The 26,707-nt window shown below is 38.3% G+C and overlaps 1 protein-coding gene across 1 annotated transcript in view; it reads left to right on the top strand.

Annotated features, from left to right (window-relative positions):
- Positions 1–5,508: 5,508 nt before the first annotated feature.
- Positions 5,509–26,707, top strand: part of LOC105842607 (uncharacterized) — an 87,147-nt gene continuing 65,948 nt past the window's right edge. Inside the window, exon 1 of the mRNA XM_038020925.2 lies at positions 5,509–5,780. The gene's annotated coding sequence lies outside the window, so the exon portion shown is untranslated. The remainder of the gene's footprint in view (positions 5,781–26,707) is intronic.

Below are 26,707 nucleotides of genomic sequence, written 5' to 3'. Positions count from 1 at the left end.
TCTAACAACTTGAGCAGCTTCTTTTGAACTGTGAGCGTACACTTTATCATTTTTCTTTGTGTAATATTCTTTAATCGTGCAATATTTTTCATCGGTAAAGAGGATAATTCTGTGCCTTTCACCTGCGTAGCGCTACAGAAGGCGTTTTGATCGATCCACTCTCTTTATTTTTTTTTTAATAAAACTTTCTTTTTAATTTTCAATTTATTTATTATAAAAAAAAAGAACACAATATTCCTAACCTAAAAGTACATGTTATTATCCGCAACATGCTTCGTCAGATTACAGAAATAAAGTTATCAGCAACATGCTTCGTCAAAAAGTACAATACCTACTTTCAGTTGCAAGCGTCGTCTCTTTAATTGTAAAGATCGATTTAGGGTATAGCCTGTGCATCGAAGATGAGCACCAGACTCAAGGTCTTGTTATATAATACGTGGCAGAGTCCTAGCGGGAATCTTCGTTTCTGGCGATAAGATTTTTGGTTTCCCAATTTGTTGTATCTGTTAATAGTACGATATACGAATATACGGCTGATACCAATCTTTTGAAATGTCTAGAATATGTCCGCCGGCTCCATACCCACTTTGCGCAAGGCGATCACTGCAATCCTATTTTCTTTAACACCCCATTCCATATTTTAATTTGACAATGAACACGAAAAAATATGTGAAATGGCGTAAAATCGAAAGAAGTTTTTAAAATAATATACGTGTTCCAAATTCAAAATAATTAAAAAGTTGAAAAAAGAAAAGTTTTGTGTAACAGTAGTATTTTATGGCCAGACTAGTTACTTATTAGTTTAATTTGAATATACAATATTTCAACCAACTCAATTTACCAGAAGCCTCTCGAGTTCAAATTGCCGCGATTCCTGGTAACAAATCAAATTATATATTAAACCGGTGAGGGTTCATAGATTCCATGCTTGCAATTCGACATGACGTATTCCGCGCGATACCCCACCCAGCAATCTGACATTCCACCAACCTGCAATTTAGATCGAGAATTTGAAATACGTAGGTACTCAACAAATGTTCACGATTCACTTCCACGGCGAAGGAATAACATCGTGTATAAAAATCAAACCCACAAAATTATAATTAGTGGTAGTAGGACCTCTTGTGAGTCCGCGCGGGTAGGTACTAAGGGTGGTGCCCTTAGAGGCGCTGCCGAATACTGTAGTCCGACCAGATTCGTACCCCTCTAGATTCCACATATCACAACGCCATTCACACCCCCTACAAAAGATACAATTCCGCTTCCACAGGATATCTGCCCCAGGATCCAGGATGGAATGTGGATCTTCACTGCAATCGATATTATAATTACTTTATTATTAGTCAGAGATAGTACGTCCAATTTTAAAATTTTTCAGGTGGAGTATTGAATGCTGCTGATAACAGTACTTGGGAGAGATTAGCTAGCAGTAGGCAAGAGTGAACAAAATATAAAATTGGAACTGATTTGTTTTGGTCCTAAGGAATTATAATACGTAGGTGATAATTATATTATGAGATATTTTTTCACAAACTCACGAATCAATTAGAAGTGTTCATACAAAAGAAATACAACTTTTTGATTCTGATAAGGAGAAAGCATCAAAAAGACACCCTCAAAGGATCGAACAGATTCAATTATTGGCTAGACGCTCATTTTGTTTCGCAAAAATCTTTATTCGATAACAGAATTGTGTTCTTTTGAAAACAATTTTTATTTTAATATATTTATTGCTCAGATGGGTGAACGAGCTCACGGCCAACCTGATGTTACCAGAGCCCATAGACATCTACAACGTAAATGCCGTCATCCACCTTGAGACACGAGTTGTACGGTCTCACTTTTAACAGTACAACGGCTGCTCCACGCTTCTAACCGAAACGCATACGGCTTCAAGGCAGAAATAGGTAGAGTGGTGGTACCTATCCGTTCGGACTCACAAGATGTCCTACTCATACCACCAGTAAAAATCGTGGGGTGCTTTTCAGGATATTATCAAAATATTTATAACTATTGATACCGTGGACACCACCCACGCTTTTTTTACAATAAAATAATTTTTTCTTACACTATTTCAAATTCAAATTTATTAAAATTTATTTTCTATTTTTTTTAAATACATTTTTTCAATTTTTCAAAAATTTCATCTGAATTAGTCGGTAACTTATCCGAGAAACAGGTGATCGGCGCGCCTGGTAGTTTCCCTTCTTAATCTTGACGCAGACACTCCGGCTCTCAGGAAAACAAAAAATCGCTAATCCTGATTATCCTAGTAAGGATAACGGATCAAACTGTTTAAAATATTAAATTGTCATCGGTCCTTAATAAGTATGCCAAATTTCGAGTTAATCCGACGTTTTGAAGGGGGTCAAAATCATGTATAAAATTTCGGTACATATTAACATACGTATGAAGCTAATAAAAGCGTATTAAAAACACACAAAACCAAATGAAAAACACTCAGGAGAAATGTATTTTTAGAGTAAAGCCTTTTCCGATTTCTTCCTGAAATTATTTTTATGTTGTTGATGAAAATCTCGTTAATTATAGGCAAATTTTCCACGCGGCCTGGCAACATTGAAGTATCTCCAGCCGGAAACTTGTTGAAACGTTGATGCTCAGAATAAACTGAAGTATTTTCTAGAAACGTGCCCCCACATTTCCAACAAATACTTCAATTGAAACGTATAGTGAGGGGTAGATCTCAGGGGTATTTAAAACTATGGGTTAGTCACCAGTATCGAATTTCGAATTCTAATCTTTCTTTAACACAAACAATTTTCAATTTTAAACGATAATTACAATCAGACGCGGGCGCACGCTATTCAAACTCAAAAATCAGTAAAATCGTATTTGACGAGTTTATTTTGTGGTAATCATAGTCATGGAACCGCTCGATTGTGATTGATTGATTTAACTAAATTATAATTTCCGTGATTTGAAGCTGTCTCAGACCCTCCTTTTTTATTGCTTAGATGGGTGGACGAGCTCACAGCCCACCCGGTGTTAAGTGGTTACTGGAGCCCATAGACATCTACAACGTAAATGCGCCACCCACCTTGAGGTATAAGTTCTAAAGTCACAGTATAATTACAACGGCTGCCCCACCCTTCAAACCGAAACGCATTACTGCTTCACGGCAGAAATAGGCGGGGCGGTGGTACCTACCCGTGCCTGTCTCGTAGTTTCCAGTGCATCATCTGAGTCAACTAACCGGGACCAAGGATGCGGTCTCTTTGTTGCACGATCTTCATCCATACAGTAAACCTTTCCGTTGCTTTTGAACTCAACTAATTTCTACTCTGTTGTTTTTTTTTTTATTTTTTTTTTATTGTCTTTGTAGGCATACGAGCATACGGCCCACCTGATGGTGAGTGGTTACCGTCGCCCATGGACTTCAGCAATGCCAAGGGCAGAGCTAAGGCGCTGCCCAAATTTACCACAAATCCTTTAACCAAATCCCATATAGCAAACTGTGTTGATCTTAGATAAAGGCTTTACGATGTGTAAAGCTCCGTGATAAGTACCAATAAAATAAGCTTTAAGCTTTCAACTTCAAACGGGATTTTTGTTGAATGTGTGACAATTTGTTGAAGCTTAAAAATTGTGCATCTGTGGTTCAGTGGCAGTAACTTGTAAGGTATTGGTTCGTTTTGCACGAGATAAAGCCATGTTCATATAGTCATAAGCATGATCGTAAAATGAAAGTAATATTATATTATAAACATATTAAATAGTGAGTGTAATTTTATCTACAAATTTTAAAATCAATTCATAGTTTTACGTTTCATTGGTTTTTTTTTCTTTATTAGTTATGTCATAAAAATGTTTCGATATAAGCCACTCCACAGTTTTCGTAGTCTTTGTGTTAACGATAACAAATTAATTAATTTTACATAATACTAGGACACTCAATTAGTCCATAGCAGTGTTATTGTTTAGAGCGTGGACTGTATTTTTGTGCTAGCTTCAATAAAAACTAGATTCAGGGCTAAGGATTTTTATTTATTGATGTACAGCACGCGCACGTATGACCAGAGCATTTTGTGCAACTGCAACTAACTGTGTTGCCTTACTTGTTATTGTTCGGTAAACACTTAACACCAGGCGGGCCATGAGCTCATCTACCCATATAAACAATAAAAAAAAAGCTAATGACTAGACCAATTATAAATTTGAGAGCATAAAAAAACTTAGAAACTTAGATTTTCTTAAAAAATACACTCCGAGCTCAAAAGCTCTTTGAAACAATTAGATTTTCCATCGAATAAAAGTAAACAAGAGCAAAGCTTTTTCCATTAAAATTTCAACATCGTCTCAAGAAGTGCTGCACTTTCCAAGATTAAGCCCTTTTAAGCTGCCACACGAGGTGCTTTCACGTCTCAACTCGTTGGTAAATGTGTGCTTAGTTTCATCCAAGGACATATTGTGGTAAGCTTTAGAAAGTACATGTTAGTTGAAGATTCATTTTCGTTCTTCCCCCTTACTGCCTCAAATGCGGGTGTAAGCTTTAGATTAAAAGCTTAAAGTTAAGCTCATCGGTTTCGTATAAGCTCATAGAAAAGCATACTTAATTGTCGAGGTGCCTCTCTATATTTGGCGTAAATTGCCAATTCTTTTTTTTCACAGTTCTAATCTTAATTTATAACTGCTTCATTGTTGTAATAGGCAGGATGGCAGTGTTTAGCCATTTAGACTCATAATGGGTCGTGAACGCGTACCTAGGTGAGCATCTATGAGTAAATACTAACTGGGAAAACCTGTTCGCGAAATTGACTGTTTTGTTGGATGGAATTCAATTTCCATTCAGCAAAACACCTCCTCTTTTTGCCATTGTAAAGTACCAAATTAAGATAAAAGGTATGCAGATTAAGCTCCCATCTACATTACAATGATTAACCTATGAATATTATCTGTTTAAGAATCAACTATGTACGCCAAATACAAATATATTTTGTATATCTATACTAATATTATAAAGCTGAAGAGTTTGTTTGTTTGAACGCGCTAATTGAAAAATTCTTTCACTGTTAGATAGCCCATTTATTGTGAAAGGCTATAGGCTATATAACATCACGGTAAGACCAATACAAGTGGAGCACCAATAAAGAATGTTTCAAGATATTTTCACTTACTAGGTAAATGAAGTGGGGATGAAATTTTGCGTTATGCCAAAGTAACTATTCCACGCGGACGGAGTCGCGGGCAGAAGCTAGTCACAAATAAAGAAATTATATGCAATTCATAAAATATAAAAAAAGGTCTCAAAAGAATAGGTAGCCTATAAATAGACGCGGCAGTCAAAAAAAAAATGTCTTCATCAATCCGTAAACCTTAATGAAATGTTAAAATTATAACGCCTACAAAATTTCTGATATCTAGAAACGTTCGGGGTCCCCTCTAGTCTATTCGGCTGTCCCTTTCGCACCAACAGCTTTTATGGGTCTTCAAGCGAAAGAGAATCAGCGAAAACACCCACTGGACTCTAGCGTTTCAACCCCTGTTTTCAGTCGTACCCCGGTCGCGAAACGCCGCGCGCGTCTCCCTCAAACTCGATCTCATTAAATCAACAGACAATTTATCTTATTGAATTAAATTCGTTCGCAAATCTGCAAAGCGGAATGCACTTTTGGGGTACGTTTAGCTCAAAACAAAAGTCGTAAAATTACATACACGTGTCGGGTAATAGATATTTTTTGTTAGTTAATTTTTTTCTCCGTTTAATTCGTCAGTGGAGTAATCGAATTTCGCGGACGCCGGGCTCTATTACCGGACAACAGGTGAGTCTTTGCTTATGTATATATAAAACCGATTTTTTAATATTTTCCATTGTATAGGTATATTATTATTTTTCGCGAAAATTCTCAGTTTTCTAAAGTGCGTACTAGGCTGTTGTTTTTTGTGTTGTTAAAATAATTAATTAAAAATCTACGTGATTTATAATCTAAGGTTTCTTTCCAGATATTACGTAGCATAAATTCGTCAAATTAATATATTGTTATAAAATTCCTTAAAATTCTGTATTTACTACTATTAAAATTGCATTCGTGCTATCGACTATTTTTCCTAATGAAATAAATATGTATTTAACAAAAACGTTCATGAATGATTTCCACTGTGAAGGAATAGCGCCGTGTAATAAAAATCAAAACTGGAAAAATTATAATTTGCGTATTTGCTGGTGGTAGCGCGTCTTGTGAACTACTGGTGGTAGGACCTCTTGTGAGTCCGCGCGGGTGGGTACCACCACCCTGCCTATTTCTGCCGTGAAGCAGTAATGCGTTTCGGTTTGAAGGGTGGGGCAGCCGTTGTAACTATACATGAGACCTTAGAACTTGTATCTCAAGGTGGGTGGCGCATTTACGTTGTGGATGTCTATGGGCTCCAGTAACCACTTAACACCAGGTGGGCTGTGAGCTCGTCCACCCATCTAAGCAATAAAAAAAAAAAAAAAAAAAAAAAAAAGAACCCGCACGCATTTCGGTTTGTAGGGTGGGGCAGTCGTTGTCTTGTAAAAACTGAGACTTAGAACTTATGTCTCAAGGTGGGTGGGTAGCGGCATTAACATTGTTGTCCATGGGCTCCGATGACCACTTAAGATGCAAAATTAGCAATAAAAAAAATGGGTATCTGTTTATACTTAAATAAACATAATACATTGTGAGTTTCTTTAATTTCCTTAAACTTAATAGAGTTTCTGAATTACATACAATGAAATTAAAAAAGAGTTCAATTTTGAACTACGTAAAAACTTAAACTCTAATATCTCTTCTGCAATGCAAAAATACGTCTTCCAGTTCGACAGCCTTCACGTGCTACGCTTATATTTTCCATTCTTCTAGAAGACGGGTATACTTCTATACGGGTATACGACGTTAGCAATATTCTATTCTCAACCTGATCGTAAAAGGTTACCGTCGCCCAACGACATCGGTAACAGTAGCCAAGCTGCTGTTTTCAAGATACCTTCGAGAATGTAGTTCTCGGGAAAAATGAGGGATTACGAGAATCCATTTGGAAAGGTGGTAGGGAATAGTCCTGTTCCAGTGGTGGGTAATGCGATGGAGAAGACAGAATCTGTCACAAGTCTTGTTCATGGCTATGCCTGTGACCTATTATAAGCCCGTAAGGGTAGCTTTCGGAGTTGACGACAAAGGGAAGATCTTCCACAGAGCGCCTGATATTGCTCGGTAGACCGACGCTCCGAATGTTGTTGTTCGGAGCTTTTGTATAGGTAAGCTTATTTTGAAAATTTCGGTAGCGAGATTCAGGGGTCTATCAAATATTTTGGGTTTTAGGATTGCTACCGCCACATAGGTATCACGATCTTGTCATAGCTCGGTGATTGATATATTCTGGTTTGTAGGGTAAGACAGACGGTGCGGGCAATGTCGTTTTGATGTCCATGGGCCCGGGTGGCCAATTACACGTTACACTAAATTGAAGATAAGTTAACTCATGAACGCATTAAATAAAAACCAATAAGAATTGCAAAGAAACTAGGGGATGCTTCCTAATACAACCCAGTAAATTGAGTAAATTAAATAAATAAAAAACATCAATAGAACTACCAAATAATAAACTAAATTCCTAAATAGGTATAAGTATATAGCACAAAATTCATTAAAAATACGTTAATGCTCATAATAAAGCCTCTAGATTCGCTCATGAGCTTTTCGGTGAAAGTATACAATCTGCATTAAAAATTTATTTATCATTTCTCAATCCATTTTTTTATTGCTTAGATGTGTGGACGAGCTCACAACCCACCTCTAGTTAAGTGGTTACTGGAGTCCATAGACATCTACAACGTAAATGCGCCACCCACCTTAAGATATAAGTTCTAAGGTCTCAATATAATTACAACGGCTGCCCCACCCTTTAAACCGAAACGCATTACTGATTCACGGCAGAAATAGGCAGGGCGGTGGTACCTACCCGCGCGGACTCACAAGACGTCCTACCACCAGTCAAAAACCACACCCAGTTATTTATAAATGTTATTGCAGGTAAATTAGAAAATCACTACGCACTAATAATTCCTTTCACTCAATTCGTCACATTTCGAAAACAAATATATTATAATAACAAAGTGATTGATTGCTATTATACTAATCGATTTGGAACTACGTGTGTTCAGTGCAGGAGGCTTCGTTAGTAAAACAAACTTCCAAACCTCAGAATTGTACTGAGGTGATTAGGAGTTATAAGTCTTAGGGCGTATTCTTAATCCGCACGGGTAGGCTGCCACTAGCCGGCTCATTACTGCCACGAAGCAGCTTGGCGGTACGGTTTGTTCGGTGTGACAGCCATTATATTGAAGCTTAAATTGTAGCTTACACTTCATGTCTTGTGATGGGTGGCGGCTTCAAGTGACCACAACTATAGAACTTTATTACTGGTGGTAGGACCTCTTGTGAGTCCGTGCGGGTGAGTACCACCACGCTGCCTATTTCTGCCGTGAAGCAGTAATGCGTTTCGGTTTGAAGGGTGGGGCAGCCGTTGTAACTATACTTGAGACCTTAGAACTTATATCTCAAGGTGGGTGGCGCATTTACGTCGTAAATGTCTATGGGCTCCAGTAACCACTTAACACCAGGTGGGCTGTGAGCTCGTCTACCCATCTAGCAATAAAAAAAAAACATTCCGAAAAGAAGGCTTCAAAAAGTTCACATTAACTTGCATTAGCGCTTGCAAAAAAAAAATACGACTCGGCTCACGCAAGACGAATGGCACTCATTACGCACAAAAACTCCGTAGCTGCTGCGGAAGCTTTAAGCTACATTTAAGTTTTCCTGGTGTAATTAAATTTTCTAATGACTCTGTTTCATTAATAAGCCTTGCGTACTTCTTGACCAGGGTTTAAAGTGGAATGCAAGCCATTTGGTTTTTATCCATCGACGGTAGATAAGTGTACGGTCCTTCACCTGGTAATAAATGGTTCTGTTGCTGACGAATAGGCAGCAACAGAAGGCATTGTCGGCAGCAGGCATTGTAGGCAGCGGCTTGGCTCTGCCCCTGGCATTGCTGAAGTCCATGGGCGACGGTAACCACTCACCATCAGGTGGGTCGTATGCCCGTCTGCCTACAAAGGCAATAAAAAAAAATAAACAAAAAAGAATACTGATAATAGACTGAGCGACCGAAGGCAACCCCAGCTATGACGTACATTATTCAAATAGGCATATCGTTTTCATCCGTTAATTGATTTGGATTAAAACAACGTCAAACGTTGACGTTGCCTATTGGCGAAGCTTATCTCGCCACACGAATGACCACAGTCGAGCACCCAAATGAATTCAGTCATTGTGGAGAGTACTGTGCACACACATAGTTTATCTCTGCTCCGTTGATCCTATCGAATAAATTTTGAACAGAAAACACGACGAGCCTAGTGAAATTGCCATTGTTTTCTGAATTTCAGAACAACTTTTCGTGTTCCCTTAAAACCGTATAATGATCAATAAAAAACAAAAAATTCAACAAAATTGTTTCTTTGTTCTAATACAATGTGCTAAATGCCGAACGGATTCGATGTGCAACTTAACCCGGTCTTCTCAGCGGGCCGTAATTCCGATCCGGTAGTAGATCCATTCGCGAAGCAGCTGCTCTCGAGGACCTCTTGTGAGTCCGCACGGGTAGGTACCACCACCCTGCCTATTTCTGCCGTGAAGCAGTAATGCGTTTCGGTTTGAAGAGCGGGGCAGCCGTTGTAACTATACTTGAGACCTTAGAACTTGTATCTTAAGGTGGGTGACGCATTTACGTTATAGATGTCTATGGGCTCCAGTAACCACTTAACACCAGGTGGGCTGTGAGCTCAACCACACATCTAAGCAATAAAAAAAATTTAATTTAAAACTAAAGAGGTCTGTTTTTACAAATGTTTAACAAATACACCTACCAGTAAAGATTATAATAAAAAAAAACATAATCCGAGCTACTTTTCCACAGCGCCATAAGAACAGATTGTATAATTCGGTTCAGTGTGTGCTATTGTTATGTTCAAATGGCGTTTTCTCTGTAATTGGCCGTCTTAGTGCCAGATCCATAGTGCGTTATTTAGTTATTACGTGTCAATCGTCTAGGATTAAACTCAATATCGGTGTTTTTCTTAATGTGCTTTTTTTTTTTTTTTTTTATTTAATTTACTTCAGATTTTACATCCATATTACACGTCTTCATTTCATTGCATTAACATTTCATTTATACTAAAATTAAATAATAATAATAACTAATCTAGGACTAAAACAATATTAATAATAATAAAAACAAAAAATCTAATAATAATAATAATAAAACAAAAACTCTAAATTAACATGAAAACTACCTTAACCTAAAGGCTGGTTTGGATCCAGAGTGCTCAAAATGCACACGTGTCCAGTGTTGCATTATTGGGCAGTCCAGATCCAGATCCTTTGAGGCTACGCTGGATTCAAATCGAAACAGGTTTGATAAGAGATGAGCGTTCTTGAATAACTTCCAGAAAGAAAATCGATTTTCTTATTTGTAATATGCTTTGTGATAGGACAGGATAGGAGTATTCTGAGCTCATACAGAAAGGTATCATCAACATGCCAGTATCTACTTTTAAACAGTCATGCCAGCCGTTTTGGAGTTTTACTGGTGGTAGGACCTCTTGAGAGTCCGCGCGGGTAGGTACCACCACCCTGCTTATTTCTGCCGTGAAGCAGTAATGCGTTTCGGTTTGAAAGGTGGGGCAGCCGCTGTAACTGTAACTATACTTGAGACCTTAGAAATTATGTCTCAAAGTGGGTGGCGCATTTACGTTGTAGATGTCTATGGGCTCCAGTAACAACCTAACACCAGGTGGGCTGTGAGCTCGTCCACCCATGTAAGCAATAAAATAAAATAAAATTGAGACAATCAGTTTGGGAAATCAAGTCTTCGAAGATATAACACTCCCTATTTTAAAAATCAAATTAAGTCTTCGAGATTTTACCCCCATTTTAAAAGTCTACGAAGTACAGTCTATAGTTCTTGTTCAGCCCGTCTCGCGCATTTAGATGTGTTTTTCAAAATTCTACTTGTTTATTTTCGTGGCTGTTTGAGGGCTTTCGTTGTAAAGGTGAAAAAGCTTAACGAATTAGGCTTTTGAAAAGTTATTTTCGTTTTGGCTTGTTGTAATAAAAGCACTTTGAGGTGTTTTCAACATTTATACACGCTTTTAAAAATTTCGTACCGAATTTGGAATTTATGTAGCTTAATCCTTTCTTCCGATTCTTCTAAGCTGGAGAACGTTTACTCCTGCTTATGTGTTTGATAAAGCAAATGCTGTGTCTATTTCTTAGAGGTATCTTGAGGTGGCCAAGAAAATGAATAAATGCGTTTACTTCTTCAAAAACTCATTATATTATTTTTAATTATATTACAAATATAGAATTGAAATGCGCATCCATCTTTTTTCTTCGTGTAAAAAATTTTAAATTTTGACAATTGGTGCCACTAATGTGCTTCCTGAGTTGTGATTGGTTCGTGCGATATGACGTCATCGTTGGCCAATCACAGCCATTAATGTATGAAGCGTCGTTGATTCGTTAACAGCAAACAAGGAACCTTTGTGCAGTTGAGCATGATTTAAACTCAATTAAATTTACGTCACAGTCTCCGTCGAATTCGTCGATTACGTCCAAGAGTAGACGAGTGAACTAGCCCATAGACACAGCCCACTGAATTTCTCGCCAGATCTTCTCAGTGAGTCAGGCTTCCGATCGCATGGTAGATTATGCGAAGCACTGCTCTTGCTCTGGCCCACTAAGTTTCTCACCGGATCTTCTCAGTGGGTCGCGTTTCCGATCCGGTGGCAGATTCTGCGAAGCACTTCTCTTGCTAGGGTCAGTGTTAGCAACTCTCCGGTTTGAGCACCGCGAGCTCACCTACAAACGTTATGGCGAAGCTGAAATAGCCTCTCAAGGCTATAAGCATAGGAGACAAAAAAAAAAAAGAAAACTCTTGCTAGGACCAGTTTTAACAAATTCTTTCAGGTTGAGCCCGTGAGCACCTTTTGACATTCAACCAGCTTGGCACATCCAAAACACTTGGAGGATATTTCAGTTGCAATAAATGATTTGTATTTGAATTTTTTGTATTTTTATTTAATTGCTTAGATGGTTGGGTGAGCTCACAGCCCACCTGGTGTTAAGTGGTTACTGGAGCCCATAGACATCTACGACGTAAATGCGTCACCCACCTTAAGATATAAGTTTTAAAGTCTCAGTAAAGTTACAACGGCGGCTCCACCCTTCAAACCGAAACGCATTACTGCTTCACGGCAGCAATAGGCAGGGCGGTGGTACCTACCCGCGCGGACTCACAAGAGGTTCCACCACCAAATTAATTTTCACAAATTTAACAGGGTAAACTTAAAACCCTACTTACATTTCCTAAGCTCTACCGAACGAAACTTTTAAGTTTGCGTAACCTTTCAGGCGCCTTACATAATTACAGTAAATTCTGGTATCGTGTGATTTCACACGTTTCATCATTGGGGAAGTTCAGCTGTGCGGGACGGGGCTTCGAGACAGCGTATCAGAAATCATAGCGCTGTTTCCTAAATTTCTCAACACTCAACACCATCGAATGTAAATAGTTTAAGGTTTAATTTTGAAATGAATCAAAAATTTGAAGCGTCGTGGCCTAGAGAATAAGACGTCTGGTGCGTACGTGTTGAGCAATGTACCCGGTGTTTGAATCTCAGGCGGGTACCATTTTTTCTAATGAAATACGTACTCAATAAATGCTCACGATTGACTTCCACGGTGAAGGAATAACATCGTGTCATAAAAATCAAACCCGCAAAATTATAATTTACGTAATTACTGGTGGTAGGACCTCTTTTGAGTCCGCACAGGTAAGTATCACCACCCTGCCTATTTCTGCCGTGAAACAGGAATGCGTTTCGGTTTGAAGGGTGGGGTAGCCGTTGTAACTATACTAAGACCTTAGAACTCATATCTGAAAGTGGGTGGCGCATTTACGTTGTAGATGTCTATGGGCTCCAGTAACCACTTAACACCAGGTGGGCTGTGAGCTCGTCCACCCATCTAAGCAACAAAAAAAAAGAGTTACGGCTTTATTAAGAACATATCACTATCTCCCTCGCACGCCTCTGTTTAATGACGTCTTACTTAATGTAATTCGTTTAAGATCCCATTAACTTCCCTTGTAATTTGATAGTCCCAAACCTAATATCTTGTAGAGGTTCGACATCAGATGGCGACTACTCGTAAACTATAACCGAATCAAACAACAGCATGGGTACGAACTTGTTTTGTTGAACGGGTTATTGAGCAGTGTGCAAGTTTGAAGGAATTGTTTGGGCCTATGGACAAGGTATAGTGCTGTCTAACATGTGACATTAGGGTGAAGTGTGAACGCCATTGTTAGGCATTAGTATCCCCCGTAACGCAAAGCTTTTTCCTTACGGAAGTAGACAAGACCCTTCCAGACTTGTGAAGACCTTCTGGTAATCACGCAAATTGATACACTTTCCGATTTTGGTTTTTATTAGACGATAATATTATGTCTTCATCGACGTAACCGTTCGCCAAGGCCTATTAGGAATATTCGTTCTGAAATCTTGGTATTGAACATGAGAGAAAGGGAGACAGAGAGGGAGAGAGAAGGAGGGGAGAGGGATGGTGAGGAGAGAGAGAGAGAGAGTATACTTTATTTTAAACCAAATAAAAAAAAGCAAAACATTAAATACAAAAAAGTACAATTGGCCAGTACCATCAATCAGAATGGCACAACATGACATTCTTCTAACAGAATTACATATTTTCTAATAGGTTATTGTATAACCGAATCCTAAAGATTACATAATACAAATCTTCTACATCCAGCACGTCACATATGCGTCGAGTTGTCGCCAATAAACTATTCATAGAAATATGGATCATGACTCGGTGGAAACGAACGGACGGGATCATAAAACATTTCTAATAAATATGCTTCACGTTAGTAAACGTAAGCTTTCAAACCGGAGCTTTTATAGTGTTCTATAAAATTTCATATCCTCCCATTATTGTATGAAATGAATTTAATACACGTATACAAGCTTTATGAAATATGGCAGTTTTGAGGTTGGAGAATCTTACACTGATGATACAGGTATGTGACCGCGGCTTCCTGTACCACCATTTATTTCTTGTTGCTCAGACCGGCAATCGAGCCCAGGGTCCTATCATATCCATCCGATCCTTGGGATTTAAACACTCGCAGAATCCTATAGACATGCATAACGTAAATGCCGCTACCTTTGAGACATGAGCTCTAACTGTTCCTACCACTATACCATACAATAGCAGTAACTCTATTATATTCCCTAGTCGAAGCAGTAAGCCCTTTTTGGATTCTTTCTACGCCCCCCCCTCTCTCATTTGCGAAAATGAGCATTTTCATAATCCTTTCAGATCTCAAAGACTAAATCGCACGTCATAAAATTTTGTTTGCACATTGTCAAGGGTCAGAAAATATAGGCTACGTACAAAAGCTAGTAACCCCTTTTATTTTACTGGTAATATACTTCTTTTTTACGGCTTCTTTGTGTGGACGAGCTCACGGCCAACCTGGTGCTGATTGGTTACTGGAGCCCATAGACATCTACAACGTAAATGCCGCCACCTACCTTGAGATATGAGTTCTAAGGTCTCAGTTTTTTATAGTACAACGGCTGCCTCACGATGTTATTATCAGGAATTACGTACTTTATTAGGAAAATTAGTACCTGTTTGCGGGATTCGAACACCAGAGAATCGCTAGATACGAATGCATCGGAGGTCTTATTCTTGAGACCACAACGACTTTTAAAATACTATACGGATATAGGTCTCCCACAAGATGGACGGACGACCTATTGAGGTTCGCGGGGATCGACTGGACGCAAACAGCGCAGAACCGATCTTTGTGGTGAGACTTAAGGAGACCTATATCCGGCAATGGACATCTATGGGCTGATAGAATAGAACACAATAAGTCTTCAGTGATACTACCAATTCGCTCATATCGGACGCGAAGCATTCATTTGGATGTGACGGATAAAACTTCTATCTGGTGACTCAAGGTGAATGTTTGTTGTCTTTACTCGGCTACTAAATCCAATGACCCCGAATTTCCTGACTTGACAGCAGATTAAATATACGTGCTTTTTATGATATCATACAGATTATAGGTTGTGCCAATCTTTCAAAATCAGGGCCTTGGAGACTCTTTATGGATAAACACGGAGTGTCCTCGTTTTGATTTGGAATGATTGCTTTTAAGCTTATTAAGCAGTATAATATGTGAAGTTATTTCTTTATTATGGTCTGTATTGTTAAGATCGTATCTTGTTCAGACGGACTTGAGGTTCACTCAAATACTGAGCTGGTTCAAGCCTAGGTGTAGTTTATGAGGAGATGATGCAGTCACAACGAACAAATTAAAGGTGACAGTATTATTAACTACGGTAAATTCTGCTAATACCACATGTGTTCTGACCTGTGTTTTCATAGATCTACGTGGCATTTGGATCTGTAATGAACTTTCTATTAGCCAGTGCTTTGGTATTATGTGCTTCTTAAACAGTTGTTTGGAAGGAAATAGAAACCGCGGGCTGCTAGCTAATTTACTTGGCGGTATTCTGAAGCGTTCCAGATCTCCATTTACCATCGGAAAGTCCGTAAACTCATAGATTTTACCCTGAAATTCACAAGTTTCAATTGTCACATTATTTGTATTAAATGGAGAAAAGAGGACAGCTCATCTTGCAGCCCATAGATTTACGGTACCAAAGATGGTGATCTTCAGAGGTATTCAGTTACTTTTGTCATTAAATCAGTCATACATAAACTTCGTGTCGAAAAGTATGACTGCTTCTCAACTAAAACAGGCACATAGCCCTGCCCTCTGTCAAATCCAGACTATTGCCCAAAAATACTACGAATAAAAATAACACGAAAGAAAATAATCTTATACCTTTAAACGAGCAATTCCTGTATATTAATATATATATAATCCGAATCTCGGAAACGGCTCCAATGATTTTTATATAATTTAGTATACAGGGGATTTTGGGGGCGATAAATCGATATATTCGTGTTATTCGTGTTTTCAATAATCGACTCTTCCCGACATCTATTGGCGAATAATAATACTATTTTTCTTAATTGAGGGCAACTAACCGCTTTAAAGACACAACAAGATGGCGTTATCAAAAAAAAAACCATCATCTAGTTAGGCATAATTCTCGCTGCAACGAAACCTGATCTCAAGTATCTCCGAGGCAACACGAAGTATAATCCGCTTAAATTGAAACGCTCGTTGCATTCGTACTTTTCTCGACTAGTTGAGCTAAGCTTCTCTGTGTAACACTCTGAGAAATTACAGTTGGAACAGACAGATAATAGACAAGAATGGGGAGAATTAAGCTTGAGTTGTCTAGATAGAATACGTAGGCTATACGCAGGGTTTTGAACCGAATTCTGATATTTTTCGTACTATTCCATTTCCGAAAACAACGAATCCGTCAGCATTATGTCAAGCGTTTGTAACCTATAGATTAATACATGAAGCAAAAATTTCACACACTTATCACTACATGTAAAAAACAAAGTGGCTTTCTCTGTCCCTATGTACCCTTAAATCTTTAAAACTACGCAACGGATTTTGATGCGGTTTTTTTTTAATAGATAGAGTGATTGAAGAGGAAGGTTATATGTATAATAACATCCATAAAATAGTGGAGAAATCAATAATAAATTACAGTTTCCGAAGCGAAGCGAGGGTGGTTCGCTATTAGAGAATATAAAGAAGGAATGGAGAATGCTAATTTTATATAATATGCATATTTTTTTTAATTATGCATAATTTTTTTATTAAATCAATAAAAAAAACATTACACACACTACCATGTATTTGACACACACACGCATATATACTCTTTTCTGTCTGTGTGGTCTGTAGTTAAATTAAGAACTGATTATATTCTTTGTCTTTAATATTATTTGTCTATAGTTGGCGAAATCTGTGCTTTAAGAAGTCTATTAATAATCTTTGACAATAGAACCTTAATAATGTTCAAACTTATAATTTAAATTAATTAAAGTCGAATTTCGACCACTGGACGACCTCCAGTAAATTGTATGTTTACAATAATCTCACAACGGAATCCGTATTCAGCGCTTAAAGATCCTGTTTACACAGTTACTGTTGCTCGTGGCCACTGTATTTTGGAACTACCACCTTTCATAGCAACGTTCAAGTCAATCCACAACATTACCTTTTTACTGATGGTAGGACCTCTTGGGAGTCCGCACGGGTAAGTACCACCACCCTGCCTATTTCTGCCGTGAAACAGTAATGCGTTTCGGTTTGAAGGGTGGGGCAGCCGTTGTAACTATACTTTAGAACTTATATTTCAAGGTGGGTGGCGCATTTACGTTGTAGATGTCTATGGGCTCCAGTAAAGTCTTAACACCAGGTGGCCTGTGAAATCGTCCACCAATCTAAGCAATAAAAATAAAAAAGATAAACTCCTTACTTAATACTCTTGACCGCCATCATTGAACCGAAAAATCGATATCCAATAGCGTGGGTGGTCTAGCATCTGACACCGCCCGCAGATAATCCTTGTAATACTATAAGCAACTAAAAATTAGCCGGCTCTCTTTAAGCGCAGTAACAAATTTGAACGGTTCGCATTACGATTAACTTTAAAATTCGAGACTAGATCGTGACTGCTTTTTGTAACGTCCGCTTGTTTATATTCAGTGCTGGTAAGGCGTCCTGTGATCTCGCAAAGGTATCTTATAGGCACAGTCTACTGAGTTTCTCGCCGAATATTCTCAGTGGGTCGCGATTCCGATCTGGTGGTAGATTTAACACTGCTCTTGCTAGGGCTTATGTTAGTAAATTCTCTCAGGTTGAGCCCGTGAGCTCACATACCCGTCCGGGCGTAGCTGAAATAGCCCCTTTGGCTACCAGCGAATGGGTAAGGGGAAAAAAGATAGGTACCCCGCCTATTTACGTCGTGAAGCAGTACAGAACTCATGTCTCAAGGTAAAAAGCCTGTTCACTCCCGGAAGACCATATAGTAGGAGCATAGGTATATCTCCGACCCCACTCATCATCACCATTCTCCTGCCCTTCTCCCAGTCACCTGGAGTCAACGGAAAAGTTTTTCTCTTTCCATACTCCTCTATCATATACCATCTCTCCGCTCACTCCCCTAATACACATATCGTCTTTCACGCAGTCCATCCATTTTTTCATAGGTTCATACTTTTCGGGAAAAAATTAAGATTTGCTGCAACATTTTTTTTTATTGCCCGTGTAGGTAGACGATCATACGGCCCACCTGATGGTGAGTGGTTACCGTCGCCCATGGACTTCAGCAATGCCAGGGGCAGAGCCAAGTCGCTGCCTACCGAAAAGCCGCTCCCTACCAGCCTACATTTGCCTACACTTTACCTATGAAGTTGCCGTTTTACAGTGCTGGCATTTTGAAATACATTACAGGTAATTTAATTTATGTATGGCTGGAAATAAAACCATAAATCAATTTTATAAGTCGTCGTGGCCTAAAGGATAAGACGTCCGGTGCATTCGTATCGAGCGATGCACCGGTGTTCGAATCCCGCAAGCAGGTACCAATTTTTGTAATGAAATACGTACTTACTAAATGTTCACGATTGACTTCCACGGTGAAGGAATAACATCGTGTAATAAAAATCAAACCCGCAAAATTATAATTTGCGTAATTACTGGTGGTAGGACCTCTTGTGAGTCCGCACGGGTAGGTACCACCGCCCCGCCTATTTCTGCTGTGAAGCAGTAATGCGTTTCGGTTTAAAGGGTGGGGCAGCCGTTGTGACAATACTGAGACCTTAGAACTATATCTCAAGGTGTGTGGCGCATTTACGTTGTAGATGTCTATGGGCTCCAGTAACCACTTAACACCAGGTGGGCTGTGAGCTCGTCCTCACAGCTAAGCAATAAAAAAAAATGATTTTTATAAAACTAAACATTAATACAAAAAAAATTTTACTTTCTGTATTTTTTTTCCCCAACCTATTTATTCCCTTAGAAGCTATTCAAGCTACGCCCGGACGGGTCGGTGAGCTCACGGGCGCAACCTGAAAGAATTCGCTTACACTAGCATTAGCAAGAGCAGTGCTTCGTAGAATCTAGCACCGGATTGAATAGCGACCCAAACCCGCGAAGACCCGAGAAACGCAACGGACTGTGTCAGTGGGATTTTCTGTATGCTAAACGACATTTTCTTAGGCAATATACAGGTAAATTTTTAATAATTTACGAGGCCGCGAGGTCTTTTGCGTGAAACAGGAATTTAATATGAAATAGATATTCTGAATGAAACAGAAATATTGGTCTTCTAAGAGAAACGTGTTTCTTCAACAAAATAAAAAGCCACATTGAATATCTATTAAAGCGCTCAAAGGGACATCACAAATCCGCATTTGGGTTTTTTTTTTTTCGTTTTCAGAAAGTAATTCTGAATAACCGAAGGGTAAAAAGGTTCGGCTTAACATATTTGATCCTTCAGGAGAAAGAAAGAAGTCATTTTCTACTTATGCTCGATAATCTTTCACAGATTATGATGATTTCTGATATTTTAATCAAGGCTAAATTTCCAATGTCGATTTTACTGTACACCTATATCTGACCTGCAGTGGGTACTGGTGCCCGTAGACCTCACGCGGTAAAAGTCACATTGAGACACGAAACCAAAGTCTAGATTGGGTTTGTCATACCCTTCAAATCGGTACATACTTTTGATGGCCGGAAATAAGATACCGTTTTTCGAACGCTTTGCCCGTGTAGCCGTCTCAAAGTTTGACCTACGACTAAAATAAACACCCAAAAGGAAGCATATCAATAAATTACTGGAACTAAAAGTCTATCAGATCTAAAGGTATATTTTTAACTTAAGAAATCTAAAGTATAAGCCCAGTGGAGGGGTCAGTCGTGTCTAGTGTCGTTATGCAGGTCGTGGTGCGCTGCTCTAAGCACCGGTTATATAGATACTCCTCAAAAGAGTAGGTAACTACCTTCTTTCCTTGAGCAATTGGATTCACATCGTGATATATATAGGCTCCGGGTTTAACCATTAATTCGTTTTCCTATCAAAAGAAACGAATCTTCAACATGTACACTTCCCGAAGCTACAGTTCGCGCCAAAACCGCTACACAACTAAATGTGGCGCTTAATCCTCTCTTAATTCTTACGAGTCCCAAATGACGTCATAATTTGGCACTCAAAACTGCTGAAGTCGCTTCTGAAGGCGGATCTAAAATTATTTCGCGATTCAGGTGAGCTTAAAGTTACGACGAGTTTTGTTCTTAGTCAGTGGAAATTTGCGACTTCACAGATGTCTGACAAATGTTCTGACAAATGGTATTGTTTAAAATAGGTATTTATACAAATAAGGATTTTTTTTTCCTGTTTAGAATACACGTCTAGAATCCAAATCTTTTGAAGACACATCTTTCTGCCATGGGGGGCGGGACCAATTTAAAAACACGCAAAGGTTTGATAAGCCCTACTATAAACTAAAGGTGGTTTTTTTCTTTGCCGGTCCTTTGTTTTACTTAACGCGGTAAGTGTATTTAATTAAAATTGTCAACCTTGCTGTGTTGTTTGCGAATGCAGTCCTGCAAATTCGAAATATCTCCTCGAGGGCACCATTTATTTGGACTGGAAGCGGAATGGTCGAGATATCTTTGCTTCTCTTAGCAGCGGGATCACCGAAGATGGAATGTGATGGTTTAAACGACCTACTAAACGTCTTTCTGCTTTTGGTATGGTTTCGAAAGTGTGATTTTCTCTGGAGGCTCCGCTTTGACAGCCTAACGTATAGCATAGTGTGGTATCTCCATTAGCCATTCATCTTTTTGGTCGCGTCCTTGTCTTTTTGCGAGTAATACATTCTATGTCACAGGCTTAAAAACATTTGACCCGCGCGATGCATTTGGAAGGACCCTTAGTTTATCTAATTAATTAGCAAAGCTGTAATTTCATGTAACAAAGTGGCTTTAGTACAGTTTATCGTAAATAAAATTTTGGATCCATACTCAAACACACCTAATAGGTAGAGAAGGTATTGTGGCTAAGGTTTTGTTTGATTTAAAGCTCAACTTGGCATGTAGAAGGGAACAAATTGCGCGTTTGTTTGAAAAGCCGACCGCTCCTAACGGATATTGGCTTACGGTAAACAAAATGAGAAACAGGTTTCCATCCGACTGTTGTGTTTTCACAACATCTATGGAGGAGTCGCTAAGCCGGTGCTATTTATTTGAAATACAATTAATTTTACCTGCTGCCACAAATTAATTTAGTAGTTAGTACATCGGTAAATACTTTTCTTGATTGCTTTGAAAGTCATGTGTGTTTTCAGTAGGACACATAGTCAACATGTGGTTATCTCGATTTTCTTCCATTCAGCTCAATTGCTGGCGTTTCGTGAACACAACAAGTTCTACCCTAACCTATTGCATAAAGACTAACATAGTGTTTTCGATTTTTGAAATAAAACCTACTGTAGTAGCAATATTAGCATGAAGAGCACGACTGAAGGTACGACGATATTAGATGTATTCAGGGGTGATAATGGATAGCATCAGTATCTTGACATTCCTAACGATTCCGCACGTTGGAAGCAAGAGCTTTTCTGTCTGCAAGAACAAACACATCATGAGCTCTGTAACAAAATTGAACCCGAATAAAAATGGTACTTATTTATGCAAGCATTGCACTCTCCAACGAACCAGCAAATACGCAAATTTATAAATGTGGTATTAGCGCTCCGAACATCTCATCACTCAGAGGGGACCTTATTAAAATCGTTTCGCAGCGAAGCATTCCTTTAACCGTGTTTAATTCGATTCCCTGCCAATCCCAACGGGAACAATTCTAAAGTCCTCTAATTTAAGTGAAAATGCCGGTCGGCATTCTCTACGGCCTCGCTTCTGCGGTTCTTTAAATACATACCAACCTGTAAGCATATTTTGATGTGGCGATAGTTTTAATTAAATTTTGGTGGGCGTCCAAACTTACTGTGCTTCTAATGGACGGAATTTGGAGTTTGGTATTTTCAAAGCGCAGAAAACCATTTTCCCAGATGCCTAAGATATATGTGTAGGTTTAATGAGAAGTTTCTCTTGTCTATGCCAATAAATGATAATGTTTATTTATATTCTACATCAAATACACAAGAACTACAGAAGAACACAAGAAAATCGTTCAATATATAAATATTAAGATAGAATAATGAGATTCACTTGAAACATATTTATTAACCTATTAATTACCCTAAATATAGTATATAATATTCTCCTAAATTGCTAATATGACGAGAAGAAGAAAACGTATCTGTCTCTTACTAAAGAGTATTGTTACGCCCCATTATTTTTGCTCTTATGGTTCCACTCCATGAGGCACCTATCCTGGGTCACAAATTGGCCAATTTGTCTCATTCTGTTGCCAAACATGCTAACACAGTTATTTTGATGTGAAGGAAACTTAACATAAAGCATAATTAACGGCCGTCTGGTGTAGTGGTAAGTGACATGGTCACTACACAAGGGGGTCACGGATTTGAATTCCGCCTAGGGAAAATATTTGTATGATAAATATAAAAATTAAATGTCCTTTCCAGGGTTATGGATGTATATTAAATATATGTACGTGTATAATAATAAAAAACCTTATATTTATTTCCGTTATCTGGTACCTGTAACACAAGTTCTTTACGAGCTTAGCTCGGGACCAGTGAACGTGGCGTGATTGTTAGTAAAAAAAAATTTTCACCATTGCAATCTAATGAAAGGAATTGAATGTAAGGTGAACTCCAGTATTAAGCACGGTCCGTATTAGAATTATAGTCACAGGCGGAATACAATGATTATTATGTCACATTACGTGGTTGTATCAAGGCACTATGACATATAGCACCGTGCTCTTTCAAGGCTTATTACGAGACATTAGGCCGAAATCTCATTTGCATTGGAATTACGATATCCGACCCTTCCCACGTTCCGGACGCGTGAATGGCTCGCGCTGGAAACAGGCACGACTGTGGTACCGATCCATGTGGGGTCCCAATCTCTTCTACTGTATTCGATTGCGTGTTCGCGGAAATCGCCAAATTAAATCGAGATTAATACACAAATCGGACATCTCTATTCATTTTGAAGGAAATTGAATTACCGGAACATGTACAAGCACCGCCACAAATAGAGAGAGATGGAGGAGTCTCGCAAAAGCCGCAACCAAGCAATAAGACCTTGACCTAACCACGACCACTCCGCCAGGAGTGTACGACTGAGAAGAAGAACAAAGAATTACCAGTAACGATCACGTCACGAATTATGATTAGCTTAGGTTAATTTGGCCTCAAATGATTGGGGACAAGTAAGCTCCGCATTAATTACAGGTTACACATTAACGTTTGACTTGTAACTTATATGGCTCTGGCTTATCTATGGCGTGACACTAAAAAAATTAAATGATCGATTGCCTTTGGCGACGATTGTTTATGTACAAGAAGAGCTAATAAAAACATAGGATAAATTATTCATTAATTTTCTATTGTACCAATATTCTATTATATAATATTCTATATAATATTCTATTGTACAAATCAAAATGTTAATACTACCTTCGAAACGTTCTTGAAGTCTCCATTTAAATCAGAAAATTTAAAATTACGTATTCTAAGTTAATTAGCATAAAACAAGACTCGAATACGAATAATATCATAAAATATCAAGATTGTTTGGCCTCCATTGGTTGATTTTGTCTTCATGAATTATTCATAAATATAATGGCGCCCAACGTGTTGCGAGCACAACGTTCGAACGCCAAGCGAATCAGTTTGATACTTTAATTGTATAACAGTTTAAAATTATTATTATTTTGCTTAGATGGGTGGACGAGCTCACAGCCCACCTGATGTTAAGTGGTTACTGGAGAACATAGACGCCTACAATGTAAATGCGTCACCCACCTTGATATATAAGTTCTAAGGTCTCAAGTATAGTTACAATGGCTGCCCCATCCTTCAAACCGTCGTGGCCTAAACGATAAGATGTCCGGTGTATTCGTGTTGAGCGACGCACCGGTGTTCGAATCCCGCAGGCGGATACCAATTTTTCTAATTAAATACGTACTCAACAAATGTTCCCGATTGAGTTCCACGGTGAAGGAATAACATCGTGGAATAAAAATCAAACCCGTAAAATTATAATTTGCGTAATTACTGGTGGTAGGACCTCTTGTGAGTTCGCGCGGGTAGGTACCACCACCCTGCCTATTTCTGCCGTGAAGTAGTAATGCGTTTCGATTTGAAGGGTGGGGCAGCCGTTGTAACTATACTTGAGACCTTAGAAATTATATCGCAAGGTGGATGACGCATTTACGTTGTAGATGTCTATGGGTTCCAGTAACCACTTAACACCAAGTGGGCTGTGAGTTCTTTCACCCATCTAAGAAATAAAAACATATATACATAGGTATCATTCAGTCCCGAGAAAATCATATGTGTTTAAATTGTTTCTATAACTAGAGGTCCCGCAGTAGTCGAAATTCGACTATAATTAATTGGAATTGTAAGTTTGTACACTATTATGATTGTATTTTATACTTCTATAATCACAAAATTTGCTAAGGCTACACAATAGAAAAATATGAATAAAGACAAACAATATTTAATCTATTCTCAATTTGACAACAGACGTCAAGAACAAAAGTTTGACAATAAATAGTATGCATGCGTGTGTGCGTCAAATACATGGTATGTAGTGTGTGTAATGTTTTCTTTATTGATTTAATGTATATTTTATGCATTATTTTTAAAAAATATTAGCATTGTGCACTTCTTCTCTATATTCTCTATAAGTGTGGAAAATTTCATTCTCCTCCGTCCGCGCAATTTTCGTAAAAAGGGCTACAAAGTTTTTGCTTCACGTATTAATATATATATTTTTATAATACAAACTAATTATAAGCTACATAACCAGAAGCTAAAATGTTAAGAATGCTAATATAAATAAATATTTGCTTCGTTATTTTCCACGAACGAAAAGATCTACATCATCATCATCATCATCATCTTAGGCCTTACAGCCCAGGGTGGTCCTTAGCCTGGTCCAGTATGTCTCTCCAGACTGCTCTGTTCAGGGCTTCCTCCTTCCAGTTCCTGACACCGATAACTTTGATGGCTCCACGCCATCAAACCATCGAAGTTCGGGTCTGCCACGACTTCTAATGATCTACAGGCTGTGTAAAAACACTTTGTACGAAACTTACCGTAATTATGATGAAAATATTCGCTACATTTACAAACGGGAGAAGTTATACAATAAAAAAAAAGTATTGCACGCTCCGACAATTCCGTAATTGGACACTAAATACCGAATCTTAATTACATCGGAAGGTTCTCGGCACCGGCTCAAAGATTTAAGATCTTAGAAGGAGATTTAATAACATCTCTGTGTTTTATTTTTAGGAATCTTTGAAATTCTAAGCCATAATGAATTTAAGCGGTAAACATTACAAAGTAACTATGTGCTTTCTGTCAAAATCAAGAGAACAAATAAATTATAAATCTTGGTACCTAAGTTTGCAAATTCTTAATCTTTAAGCTTCATTCAATAAATTGCTTATATAGGATGTGGTAGTATTTGACGATATATTTGATGACGGTAATATCTTATACCTAATTTTATAAAGGTAACATGTTGATTTAGGGCGTGCGAAAGAGATAGCGAGATGTTCCTAATGTGCACTCCACTCTTCTTTTTCCACAGAACTGTTTTTTCCTTCGTAAAAATTATGCACAAAGTCAAATAATAATAAATAGGTATTCTATAAGATTTGATCAAGTCTACACAAAGCCAGTGATGCCAACTCCGGGGTTTTCCTCCAAAATTTAGGAGGAAAAAATGTATACAGGGATTTTGTTAGGGGGTGAAATTTTTTGGGCATATTTTTAGAGATAAAATTTTAATTGTATTTTTAAAAAAAAATCTACGTACATCAATAAAAATAACAATTTCATAATGTGATGAAATTAAAGAAAAATACTTAAAAATACTAAAAACTATTGTTATTAACTAATTATTTACTATTTTTATTTATTTCTTTACTTATATTGTAATGAATAATTACTTGGCCCGTCGTTGGGGAGTTTTGTTTTGAATTTAGTGGTTTTTGAAATTGCTTTAGGGGGAAATTTTTCAAACAGTTGGCTGCACTGCACAAAGCGCGTGAAAATGCCGTTCTTATTTGTCAAAAACTTATTGCACAGAGGCATAGCGCTCTTGTTGCCTACGTGCTTACCTTGAAGTGAATATTTTTAATTACTCTCGCAGACATTCGCCGCAAAATCTATTTGATGGTGAGTGTCGTCGTGGCCTAAAGGATAAGACGTCCGGTGCATTCGTATGTAGCGATGCAACGGTGTTCGAGTCCTGCAGACGGGTACAAATTTTTCTAATGCAATACGTACTCAACAAATGTTCACGATTGAGTTCCACGGTGAAGAAATAACATCGTGTAATAAAAATCAAACCCGTAAAATTATAATTTGCTTATTTATAATTACTGGTGGTAGGACTTCTTGTAAGTCCGCACGGGTAGGTACCACCGCCCCGCCTATTTCTGCCGTGAAGCAGTAATGCGTTT

Source organism: Bombyx mori, chromosome 27, assembly GCF_030269925.1.
Source record: "Bombyx mori chromosome 27, ASM3026992v2".
Classification (NCBI taxonomy): domain Eukaryota; kingdom Metazoa; phylum Arthropoda; class Insecta; order Lepidoptera; family Bombycidae; genus Bombyx; species Bombyx mori.
The sequence above is the reverse complement of the archived record's forward strand: the minus strand, read 5'-3'. Positions and strand labels throughout refer to the sequence as shown.